Source organism: Apium graveolens, chromosome 5 (genome assembly GCF_009905375.1).
Source record: "Apium graveolens cultivar Ventura chromosome 5, ASM990537v1, whole genome shotgun sequence".
NCBI lineage: Eukaryota > Viridiplantae > Streptophyta > Magnoliopsida > Apiales > Apiaceae > Apium > Apium graveolens.
The window spans coordinates 90291989-90299679 of NC_133651.1; the positions used below are offsets into that span (position 1 = coordinate 90291989).

Here is a 7691-nt window from a genome sequence, read left to right on the forward strand (position 1 = left end):
ATCGACCTTCATAGTCAACACCTTGTATCCACCTCAAGAACTCCTGCTACCTTGCCTTGTGGTAGCCTCTGAGTTGGATTCTGATATTCATTCGCAACCATTATCTCGATCAGCTCATAAGCTTCCTCGTAGCTCTTAGCCCATAAAGCTCCACCTGATGCTGCTTTGAGCATAGGTCTTGACTGTGCTCCCAAACCATTATAAAAGCAATTAATCACCATCTAGTCAGACATTCTATGATGAGGACACTTCTTAAGCATCTCCTTATAACGCTCCCAAGCTTCACATAAAGATTCACCCGATTGCTGTGCGAATTGAGTAAGAGCATTCCTGATTGCAGCTGTCTTTGCTAGAGGGAAGAATTTAGTAAGAAATTTCTGAGCAAGATCCTCCCAAGTAGTAATAGAACCAGCTGGTAGAGAGTGTAATCAGCCCTTAGCCTTATCCCTCAGAGAGAATGGGAAAAATCTCAATTTCACAGCATCTTCAGAAACATTATTGAACTTGAAGGTGTCACAGATCTCGATGAAATCCCTAATGTGCATATTAGGATCTTCCGTTGGAGAACCCCCAAACTGGACTGAATTATGTACCATCTGAATCGTGCCAGGCTAGATCTCAAAGGTATTAACTGCGATAGCTATCTTTATAATGTTAGATTGAATTTCATTGATCTTTGGTTGAGAAAAATCCATCAACGCTTTCGTTGGTGCTGCTGGTTCTCCCATTGTAATGATCGCTTCTTCTGCAACTTTCTCAACTTCTTCAAAAACTTCTTCTTCCACTTCTTCAACTTCGTCTAGTGTTTCCTTACGAGATTGAGAACGTGTTCGCATACACGCTCTCTGGAGTACCTGAAACACAACAAAGTAACCTTATAAGTAAAATAATCCGAGTTAGTGAACTTTAACGACCACTGATGTCAAGCACATAAACTAAAATTTAACAGCGATTCCCCGGCAACGGCGCCAAAAAACTTGTTTACACTAAAACACACGTGAAAATACACGCAAGCGCACGTGATCACAAGTAGTATAAGATATAAGTCAAGTTCGTTTCCATAGGGATTGGTTTAGGTTAAGTTCAGATTATACACTTATGTAACAATGTATGATTATCGTTCATAGCTAAGACAAGACAAGTTTGAGTTGATTAACTACTTAAAAGATTGTACTAGCAAATTTAAACTAAGAGATTAAAAGTGAACTACTTATATGAGAATAAAACATGGGATTCTAACTTCATTAAATACTTCATTGAAAGTTTATGTCTTTATCAATAGCATGCGCTGGTGATGATAAATAATCAAATAACACGAAATTAGTGTATGCTATCTTTCGATATACGCATACCCTACCACTGAGCATCCACAATCAAGATAAAATTTAAGTAGACACCAATTATGCTTAGACCATATATGTCTACAGAATTTGAAAACATAACGGTTGAAGAGCAAGTTATCTATTATGATTACATAGGGCGTGTAAGATGGTTAAAATTACACTACGAATTATGCATATTAATTCATACATAAACCTATGCTAGCATGGCAAGTTCTAAACCTCTATATTCACTTTCACTTCAATAGAGATTAACAAACAATCTAAGATGTTAGCTACGCATCAAAGATGAATAAGCACAACCAAAATAGGAAATCATAAATCACCACACACTAAAGATTTAGAACAATCAACTATTGAAATCCATAACTAAATCCGCTAGAACCCCATGACAACAATTAGTTCATAATTGAAAACATTGTCACCATGGGTTCCAATGAAAACATGATAGTAATTAAATCCAAAATATTACGAGATACTATAGAAGTACTAAGGTTTAGAACAAAACAAAAACAAGCATCCAAGTTATCGACTAAATCAAAAAATACACAAGAATAAACTAGGTCTTCTTCTCCGTAGCCGTCTTGTGCTCTCTAGGTCTTTTTTATGCTCTCACTGGCTTCGTTGTTTATAAAAACGTCTTTTTATCTTTATATATAGGCCGCAAGTGGATCAGGACTCTTCAAATCTTCAAATCAGAGTAGAATCAGGATTCTGAGTTTTTAACCGCTTCTAGCGCGGGCGCACTGCTTTTTTGCCAAACTGGTGCGGCCGCCCGTCTTGAGCGCGGGCGCGCCGTTGTTCTGACCAAACTTCTGATTTTTGCTGCTTTGCGCTCCTTTCTTCATGCGATCTCCCGAAACTCCATTCCTGACCTCTTATTAGCATAAAATCATTATAAAACTCAATTCCTCCTCGTGGCTAGTGCCCTGCAATGCAATTACACAAAACACATAAAAAACATCACATACTTGAGTCCAAAACATCCAATTTAAGCCGATATAAAGCGTTCCAAGTGGATATAAAACCCACTTATCAAACCCACTCATAATCGATCTAGGGGTTAACGCATTGGACTCATTGGAAGGCATCTGATCAACTTAATATTAACTTTAGGATTTTGTTAATTTTAAAACGATCATGATCCCATCATAAAGAGATTCCCAATTTTTCCTTGAATTAAATACTTCAAATCAATATTCTTCAATGGTTTGATTTCCAGGTAGTGAGGGAATCACAACGGTCTCGCTTAAAACCCACAACCTTACAAGTTCAATGAACTCGCTTTTGACAAAATCGCCCCATATCATAAACAAAGAAAATTTGTATTTTTATTCCGTGTTTCATAAACACGAGAATCTCATAATCGATTGTTCATTTTAAAATCTTGAGTCGTTACAGATTTTATCTTGTTTAGCAAGCATGGCATGGGTGTCGTATCTAATAAATACATCCTTAATCTAATTAAGCATGCATCTTTATAAACTACTCTACACATACATTCATCATATGCACATATATATGTAAAGTGCAATAAATAAATGTGGTTGGTTATGGCTTCGTCCAATGTGATCTTCATCAACTAATGACAAAGATCTAGGTCAATCTAAGATGAAAAATAAATACAAGCTAACTTTTAAATGTCTTCTTTCTTGTATCACTTCCTTGGATGACCTCCATGTGAGACTACCCTTCCTTGATCTTCAAATCTTCATGTCTTTATGTACATTACACGAATAAAAAATAAAAACTAATCTAATGTACTTACAATAAGAACTCGAGTTACATTTGAGATTTAATAATTACAAGATCAAACGACATGCAAGCCATATTTAAAAAAACCAAAACCATTAACCTAAGCTCATAAGCCATAACCATCCACCATGCTCAATTAACACATAAGAACATGTTAAAACACATAATATTATCTTAACATATCATAACCATCATGATCTAATCATAAAATCCAAATTTGGCAAAAATCAAAAAATTCGAAATTAAATCTGATAACATTAAATCGCATATTATAGGGCCTAAATGACGTCAAATGCCTTACAGATCAGTCAATGATAGCTTTAGCTATGAGTTTCATTCAGACGCTAGATTCCATATGAAATAGCGTATTCGTTGGCCAAAATCGGACACCAGACCCAGATTTCAGCAACTCCGCTGCATCTGATTCAGAATCGTATCAAATACGATTTTTGTAATACAAACAAACAAAAAACATGTATTATACAACTCTCATGAATATCATATATTCAAAATATATACATACATAAGCATATATAAATATAACAACATGTAAAACATACAAAATCGCATACATAACAATCATGGAATATTGTATACATGTTATCATCATAAAAATAGTAAACACATAAACGAATTACACACTTTTCGCAAGTAGCTCTGATGCCATTGAAGGGTTTCGAGCACATAAACGCAACAAAAACAGTAATTAAAAACTTGAAAAACCAGAATTTTCGAAACCCGCCGCAGGATCCATGGATCCAAAAATAGATATTTAATTCATAGATCAGATTGTTTATCTTAAGAAGCTTTACAAATTGGTTAAATAATGGAGATCCTAAGATTGTTCAATCACCACGCATCCCGCTCTCGCGATCTACGCTCTATCGGTATCCACACGAATGCTTGAACTCAAGGACTGGATGTATACTAGCACAAACTCGTTTTTCTTGCTCTCTCCATCTTCTCTCTTGGTGACTAGGGTTTTAGTAAAAGTCTTACCCTAAAAATCAGCCACACAAGAGATATTATATAGAGAGTAGAAAAAGAATTATAACTCTTAACTAATTAGGAGTTATTATTATATCAAAATTCCTATTTGTATAATAATTAAGTCACACTTAGTTATTTAACTACTGAATTGTTTAACTGATATTAGTAAATTTGAATATCATTATTTATCTAATTAATTAAGTCGTACTTAATTAATATTATAAATAATTCGAACTACTTTAATTTAATTTAAATCTAATTTAAATTAAATAGTCCTTCAAGCATTCTTTGTATGTGACCCTATGGGTTATTATTACGTTGGCAACGAATTTTAAATCTAATTTAAAATCGTAAATAATGAGCGACATCTAGTAATACATCATTGCTACCCAAGTAATAATAATTGAATCAGTGATCGATTAAACCTTTCGTGAATAATGTACAATGTAATATAATCCCTTTAACCAAATATTATAAATTAAACGAGAGGCAGATAATGTGTTATCCTCATCATAGTTTAATACAAGTTTTCTTGATCAATGAGTAGACTATCATATCAAATCAGCATTTGAGCGTGACCACGCATTTCATAGTCTAGCTCACACAAGAGGCCAATAATATCACTCCTAAAATAGGAGGGTTAAATCACATCTAGATCATTCATATTTCTCATACAATTCATAATATACTCAATGTCCACTTTTATCATTACCCGGTCAAGGATAGCTTTTAATGGAATCAATGTATATTAATTCTCGTATAGAAATATACTGACTTCAGGTGTAAGGACCATTACATTATTATCACTGTGAGAATTACTTATGACACAACAGACATGTAGAATCTCACATCGGGTCTGTCCAGCACCATGTACATTTACATCAGCCTGTATTTTTGACTTTAGTATCACTATACCTATGATCAATGAGATGTGATCATCAGTCAACAAACACGCCAGTCTTAATGTATTATTATTATCCTTTAATAATAATACTTGACTAGATACCTTTAGGAATATTAATACTATTCTCATAATCTTAATTCTAAGTCACGTACTTAGAGGTATAGAATTCATATCATATTCCAAGGACATTTATAAATCTAACATTTATATCGCAGTAAATTAAGAATTAATAAATTATAAGAAGAATAATCGATAGAACATAAATATTAATAATCCAAATATCTTAAACTAAAGCATCATAGTGTTGTATCTAGGGCACAAATACTAACAGAAACAACTTATAATAATTAAAATTTATTTTATCTTATTTGAAAAAGAAAACAAAAATAAGTTGCTATTAACGTATTCGAAATAGAAAATAACTCCACGTCTTTTTTAATGTATCTCCTTTACATCTATAATAGAATATGAATATTTATTAAATAAAAATTCAAATCAATGCAAAATAACATAAATATAATAATAAATAATAAGATAAAGTGCACGCTCGTGTGTTCGTGTAGATGTAAAGATAAGCTATAAAGAAGAAGCTTTGCAAGTAATAAATATATTTAGTTGTGTGTCTAAGCATAAGGGTTGGGAAGCATAATGATGTTTCACATAAACTCGTATCCAAACTTGTAGATGTTATTATACACATAGCTTAACATAAATTGCATGCTCTAAGATATATCAACAGAGATTTTAACTAACCTCCAAATTGAGCTATTGCGCAAGAACATCCATATAAGAACAAATATATAGGTAATAAACATATTTATGTCCATACATGTAAGTCCCTTATGATTTTAGAAAAGAAGTATTTTTGTGTACGTGCAAAACGAATAAAATAAAAAGTTAATAAAATTGTTGAAAGAATCATTAATCGACCAAAATAATTTTTTTAAACCTATTTTTGTCCATATATATAAGATCTTAATAATTTTTTTTCTTTAATAAAATAGAATTTTAATAAAATTCTACTCTATACAAACTTGGATTTATTTCTACTTCTACATGAATTTGGATTTCATTTTCTAAAATATAGGAACTAAATAAGGAAGTTTTCTATTCTATATAAACTTGAATTTTATTATTTCTACTTCTATACGAACTTGGATTTTATTTTCTAAAATATAGGATCTAAATAAGGAAGTTTCCTTTTTTTGAATTAAAATGTAGGAGTTCTAGAAAAAAAAGATAAATAAGAGTGAAGTGATTCTAGAGCTACCGAGGGTTTTCCTTTATATATATATAAATATATTGATGCCCAAAATATACCATTTTTAGGCTTCAACTGTCTAAAATACCGATTGGTGGTACTGTCTGTCCAAAATACCAATAAAAAATGCATTCATGTATTCAACTTTTAAATTTTTAACAAAGAATATGCATAATTAGCATATGTATTACCTTTAATATTTTGTACAGTATGCGCATGACTAACATGCGTATATCCAAAAAGTCAAAGGGGATACGCATGTCACTCATGCACATTCTTTAATAAAATTTTAATATTCAATACGCATTCCACATATGCATATTTCATGAATATTTTGCGCGGACACTCCCGTCAATCGGTATTTTGGGTAGTTGCCTCCAAATTGTTGGATATTTTGATTTTTCACCCTGAAATATACCAGTTAGATTAAAAATCTCGACTACCTTATTGTTTTGTCTCATCATTCTCCTTATTTGCTCTTCCTATTATTCCAAGATAATTATTTTAATTTCAAAAACAACTTCTTATCAATAATTAAGTTATATTAAATGAATTATATTGGAAAAGATAATTATAAATAGGAAAATTATGAATATTACCCTCTTCGTATTGGCTTTTCTGAATGGTACAATTTGACATTTTTGACTTACAGGCAGTGTTACAGAAATCGGTAATCGGGTAAGATCGGTAACATGACCTTATAAAGATTAATCGGTAAATCGGGGATTAATCGGAGCAAAAATCGGACGTATTTTAATAATTATTTTTAAATATATAATTTAATGATTATTAAATATTAATTTAAATTTTAAATATTTTTTTGACTAAATAAACCATTTTGAAGATATATATATATACACAAATTTGACGTTGTAATTTCAAACTGTACATTTCTATTAGTATATTATGTATATTATGACATTATCATTCTTAAATATACACACAATTTTTGTATATAATGCCGAGGACACGTGCATAGTTATGTGTGCCTCTTTTTAATTAAAATTAATAGTTTTGAGTTTTGAGCTTTGAGCATCTGCCTTCTCCTTCCTTTCCCTGTGACCATTTACGTATGTAGACACATGTCTGTGTTTTCAGATTCCTTTCCCTGTGACCATTTACGTATGTAGACACATGTCTGTGTTTTCAGATTTCCTCATCTTCTGCTCTTCCATCTGCAAACTTTCTGTAGAAAACTTATTCACCAAATGACCCGATTTCTACCGAGTTGACCCGATTTTCGCCGATTTTAACTCAGTTGACCGGAAAACATTTTTTCCGGCGATTTTGCCTTTTCAGATCGGTGAGCCTCCGATTTCCGATTACCCGGCCGATTAATCGGCGATTTGTGCGATTTTTAGAACCATGCTTACAGGTGGTATCATTGTATATATGGACTGATTCATCTGATACCACTCTCTCAAAAAAATATTAATCAAAC

At 32.1% G+C, this 7691-nt stretch overlaps 1 non-coding gene across 1 annotated transcript; it reads left to right on the forward strand.

The window, feature by feature from the left end:
- Window positions 1–231: 231 nt before the first annotated feature.
- LOC141662816 (small nucleolar RNA R71) lies at window positions 232–336 on the forward strand. The gene has a single exon (XR_012550913.1). It is a non-coding gene; the product is annotated as a small nucleolar RNA R71 (small nucleolar RNA).
- Window positions 337–7691: the final 7355 nt, after the last annotated feature.